This window comes from Helianthus annuus, chromosome 12 (assembly GCF_002127325.2).
Source record: "Helianthus annuus cultivar XRQ/B chromosome 12, HanXRQr2.0-SUNRISE, whole genome shotgun sequence".
Classification (NCBI taxonomy): domain Eukaryota; kingdom Viridiplantae; phylum Streptophyta; class Magnoliopsida; order Asterales; family Asteraceae; genus Helianthus; species Helianthus annuus.
The window spans coordinates 36395835-36401834 of NC_035444.2; the positions used below are offsets into that span (position 1 = coordinate 36395835).

The following is a 6000-nucleotide window of genomic DNA, read 5'->3' on the forward strand; positions in this document are numbered from 1 at the left end:
CGAGTAAGGATAAAGGAGGAATTGCACCTCTCTCCCCAACTAAGGTAAGCATAAACATAGTGAGTAAGCGGTGATAATAGAACTGCCGGGTTAATCATATCGCTTGACTAACGGAATGCATATGTATGTGTAAATGCATGAATGAACATGTGAAGGATAAGTTATAGCTGATTGATAAAATGTAAATAAGAATGCATTAATAGTTTGGATTTCTGAAAAGCCAAACGAAGATCAGGTTGTTAACTAGAAAGCAAGTAATGGTAATATATTAGTTGAGAAGAGTATTGAATGAAGTTACGTGATAGACACATTGTAACTTGACTCATGAGAAGTGGGGCGAATGACGGGTTAAGACCCGAGCGAATGGCTTAAGCATTAATGGAAAGGAAAATTTTTGCAACAAATGCTAAAACTATGGACTGATGTTTTATGAGTATGTCAAACTGAAGGCAAGTATGAACGCGTGCTTCAATATGGATACAAAATAAATAATAAGTTGCAGTTTGACTTTGAAAAGTCAAAGTGCAAAAGCTGGCAAATAATTAAAGAATTAAAAGAAAAGTACGTAAGAAACGAGATGTGTAATGAAGTATAACATGTAGGTGAGAAATTTGTGAAAGTATTACAGTTGAATAAACAACGAATAGAATGAATGCTTGAACGACTTGCGCTAACCATTTAGTTTTATAAATGAGATGGTAAAAAGCTTGAAGTGATGAAACTGGTAGAGTTGGCGGAAGGGTGTTCATGAGCAGAAGCTCATCACATGAAGAAAAAGGTCAACCCAATTATAGAATGGATTCATGAAGGAGTGGTCCGATCCGGGTCGCGGATCATTGATTATGCAATAAAATCGAGGTTAGTAAAATTTTTAACTCATGATTGATAAGTATGAGTTGGTAGATTGAATACGACCTACAAACTAACGAATGGTAGGATAAGTATGGTATAGAATGGAATGTTTGACTTTTTCTAGTCAACGTAAGAAGAAATTTCATCTTAAAATTTTGCCATTAGGACCTTGAGTGAAAGTTTTGGAGTATTAGCTGAATACTCGTATGATGAAACTTTTGCAACATATTTACTTAAATAATATAAGTAGTGCATGAAAAGAGAACAAATAATAAAGTGGCATGAATGAAGTGATTCAAGGTTTAATCGGAAGGCGTGCACAACAAAAGTAACGGCAGCAAACATGGAATGATACTCAACACTCGAGTTAAGTATGAATAAGTGAGTATGAATTAGTCGTCTCGTTGTGATAGCGATACTATAACTTAATATTTATGATAAAGACATGACCATATTCTAATTTTTGTATGATTGTGAAAGTAATTATAAGACATGTTAAGGATAACATATCAAGAATGATTTATGAGTAAAAGTAGGAGCGATCGGTTAATCATGATTAATAAATGTATGAAAGCATTTTTCTTAATGAAAGAGATAGAGACAAAACATATGATAACGTTGATTCATAAATAAAGCTTATTCGAATAAGACACGAGTGAATTCGTGCCATAGTATACATAGTGGATGAAATGAAGGAATGAGCATTCGATAAGTAAAGGTAGTTATAATTTGATTAAAAAGGGTGAAAAAGGTTTCGGGGACGAAACCTCCTTTAAGGGGGGTAGACTTGTAACGCCCCAAAAACCGAAATTGAAATTAATAAAAATTTTTCTTACTTTACGTTACGAGATAAAATAACTAAGTTATGTAACTTAGTTATTAACATAAAGGTTGGATGGTTGGAAATGGGAGTATTGGGTTCAAATAACCAAAAACCTCGTTAGAGGGACTAAAAGTGGCATTTGGGACAAACTTTATAAAAATTCAGGTTTTAAGTGGGGAATATGTATATGTCGACATATACATATGCACAGAAAGAAGAAAAAGAAGTTTTCCCCACAACTCTCTAAATCAAGGCAATTGAAGAAGGATTTGAAGCTAAAATCAATGCATGAATGAAGATCCTTCACCATCTAGCTTTAATAGACATGTGGTAAGTTGTAGAATTCAATTTGGTGGTTTTGCATGAAGTGGGTTATGATCAATCCATGAATTTGTATGAAATTAAGCATGAATATATGTTAGAATGACCATATAGGGCATGGGTTATGCAAGAATTTAAGTAATTTGATGTTTTGTTATAAAACCCACTTGTAGTGGTAAGGATGGTGATACGAATGAATTATCTATGTTCAATTCTTGTGTAATTTTGATGTATAATGTGGTGTATGATGAATTCTTGTTAGATAAATTGAACATGATATGAGTTTACTTGATGTTTAGTGGTGTTGATGAATGAAATCATGAAGTAGGAAGTGAAGCATGATAGACTTGTACATTATGCTTGAATAGTGGTATGCACACCAAGTGTTCGATGAAATGTATAGGTGAAATTGCTAGAAGAGATCGAATGCAAGTAAAGGATGAAAATGTATAACATGAGAATGTCATGTATTTAGTGGTAATGGAACATGAGAAATGTATTTTAGATGGAATACATGTATGATTTTAGGTTGATTATATGATTTGGTAAAAAGTGTGCATTAGAAGGTTGTACTCTATGTTAGAGTGGTATAATGTTCACCATATGTTTGACTGATTTCTTAATTGAAATTATGTATTAAATGTACAATAAATGTGAAGCATATGAGATTTGTAGAAAGGAGTAATATTGGAATGATATTGGTTTAGCTAATATGTGTTATAGTGTTAGTTGCAGACACATGAAAATGATAGTATGAATGAGATGTATTACATATATGTGTGCGTGTAAAAAATTATATGCCTGTATGTGTGTCCTAGAACATGAGTGTGAAATGCATGTAGTGTTATTAGTATGGTTAACTTTATCAACGTAAACATATGGTTATAAGGATGAAAACTTGTATGTTTGATAGTTGACTTTCTGGAGAGTCAACGAAGGTGAGAATAGTATGGTAGGCTTCCTAACATAAATGTAAGACTCGAGAACTCATACGGTACATGTTATATCATTATGTGCTGTGTATGATGCATGTAGAATTATACGAGCTTGAAAAGATGTGATTGTTGATCTATACCTTATGTTGTTAAAAAATGATTAATGAAAGTCTAATGTAAAGTATGAATTGGAGATGATTGACGATAAGTATGGGTTTGTATGTTAACGAAGAATATAGATGTGGTGACATGAAAGGATAGGAAGCACATTGGCACAGACTCAAGTAGGGCTGTAAACGAACCGAACGAACACGAACAAGGCCTTGTTCGTGTTCGTTCGTTAAGGAAATAAATGTGTTCATGAATGGTTCATGAACACTTACCGAACGAGATTTTATGTTTGTGTTCGTTCATTAAGGAAATGAGTGTGTTCGCGAATGATTCACGAATACAAATAAATTTGGCGAACGCGACGAAGGATAAATATAGATGGCCCAGAGAGTAGCACTCGAACTTGAATCCCTTATTGTGGAACGGAGGTCGATCGTATTCGCCGATGTAAATAATTAGAAATGAAAGGGAAATGATGCATAAATAAGGTGAAAGTGGGTTTTCTAGTTTAATTGTTAGGGTAATAAAATAAATAAAAGTTTAATAATATACAAAAGGACAAATAAAATATAAGAAAGTACAAAGATCTTTAATCAAAACACAAACATACGAACATAAACGAATGGAAATCAATGAATGTTCACGAACACGTTCACGAACACCTTACCGAACGTTCACGAACACAATCGAACGAACGAGACCTCTGTTCATGTTCGTTCATTTAACTAATCAAACAAAATTTCTTGTCCATGTTCGTTCGTTTATTAAGCGAACGAACATAAATGAACTTCCCACCGAACGGTTCACGAACTGTTCGCTGAACGTTCGGTTCGTTTACAGCCCTAGACTCAAGCATGGAAGGCTAACGGGTCAAAAGGAGGCGAGGAAGCAAGCACGGACAAGGATGCTTAAAGTAAGTGATTTCCTGAATCACTTCTTACATATAAATGAAGTTAAGGTGGTAAGTCGTTGGTGGTCATCAATGTTTGGAATTACGCGGTAGAAGTGAACGGGTCAAAATGTAGAAAGAAACATAGCGTGATGCGTTAGATGGTTTGATCTTAGGGTTAAGTAGCAAAAGGATATGGGGGCTTGAATTATGGTCATGTTACGTCTTGGAAGCATGAAAAATGTGGAAGAAGGAAGTTCATATATCTAACGGTTGTCTTGTGAAAATTAAAAAGGAAGAAGGGTTAGAGTAAAAGAACCCATCGTAAGCTACGGCAGGTCAGCCGTAGCTTACGGACAAGCAGACAAGGGGAAACAACAACAAGCTGCAGTAATCTACAGCTAATGTTCACTCAAGAGTTGAAATGTTCACTGAACAAGAATGTTCACTCAACAGTTGGAACGTTCGCTCGTCAGTAAGAATGTTCACTCAACAGTTGGAACGGTTCACTCGTCAACAAGAATGTTCACTCAACAGTTGGAACGTTCACTCATCAGCAAGAATGTTTACTCAACAGTTGGAACGTTCACTCGTCAGCAAGAATGTTCATTCAACAGTTGGAACGTTCACTCATCAGTAAGAATGTTCACTCAACAGTTGAAATGTTCACTCATGAGCAAGAACGTTCACTCAAAGTATGTGTGGGAAAGAAATAAGTTTGGAGATATGTATGTGTATAGATCTACCTACATGTTAGTGACTGAATCCATAGGTAAGCATGAATAGAAATGAACATGCACGTAAGTTTGTACGTATGAGACTTATTTATATGGATTTTGTGACTAGGATATGTTAGTAAAATTATAAAGTGGTATGTAAGAGCTTGTATGTATGTATGTGTGTGTGTATAAATATACGTATATATGTATGCACGAAGTAGGATTGATTGTACATGAAGGAATATAGCTTGTATACATGTATTCATGGCTACAATACGTTTGAGTATTAACGTTACTAATCAAGTGCTTTGAGAATGAAATGAAAATGCAGGTATACTATTGTTGTCCTTATGAAGATTTAATGATTGGGATGCAAGATTGTACTTGGAATGATAATCGAAAGGATTAGCATGAATAGAAAAGAAAAATGTGGCATGGTCATTTAATTTATGTATGTTTAGATTATAAATGACATCACCAAATATTAATGATGCGCATGTATGTGGTGATTGCAGGTTGCACGAAATTAACATCATTATGGAGTCTAAGAGGTTGAAGACCGAGTCAAAGAGCAAGGATTGTACGGGAAGAGCAGTCACATGACTTGTATTTATATAGTACATTTGATGCGTTAATTAAGAATGAAGGTTGTAAATCTTTTCAAGAAAGTGTTTGACATTTTAGAAATGAACCTCCAAGTATGTAATATCGATAAGAAAGAAAGAATTTTTGAGTCGGTATTTTCCGCTGCGTCTCTTTTGGTTAAAATATGTTAGGGTGTTACACCTGCCGCACCGGGCTATAGGATAAGATACAATGTAGTACTTGACTTGTAAGAAAGAGCTTCCGTAAATGTAAACATTTTTTTGTTGATTATTTTAGCGGTTATATCTTTGATTTCAAATTGAAACATCACCAATCTTGGTTGATTTCTTGGGTTTTCTTTTCATTAGCTTCTTCGCTCTAATATGTTAGATTATATTACTTTTCTTGAAATGTGATTGTTTGTCTGATGTCAATCAATATTTTAAGACGTTACGCCTGCAAGAAGGTTGAATTCTAACCACGCCAGCTCAAAAAATCAGCTAATTCTTTTTGTTATGTAAGCTTATTTGCTAATTAAGTCTAAAAAATGCACATTTAACATGTTGGTGGTTGTTTTTGATTTGCGAGACTCAGATCAACCATCTAAGAGGCCTGGAAAAAGGCACCCTTATAGACGAAAGTTGGTTAATAGAAGTCGTTCGTTTTTTCCACCCAAAACAACAAACACGGGTGGTATGGCAGTCAAGAGCAAGGAACAATCAACTTATTCTTTTTGTTCAAATGATGCTGACCGCCTACTAATTA

General features: G+C 34.6%; 1 long non-coding RNA gene across 1 annotated transcript; it reads left to right on the forward strand.

Annotated features, from left to right (window-relative positions):
* Positions 1-1814: 1814 nt before the first annotated feature.
* LOC110896634 lies at positions 1815-5390 on the forward strand. The gene is made up of 2 exons (XR_002568042.2): positions 1815-2005; positions 5166-5390. It is a non-coding gene; the product is annotated as an uncharacterized LOC110896634 (long non-coding RNA).
* The last annotated feature ends 610 nt before the right edge of the window (positions 5391-6000 follow it).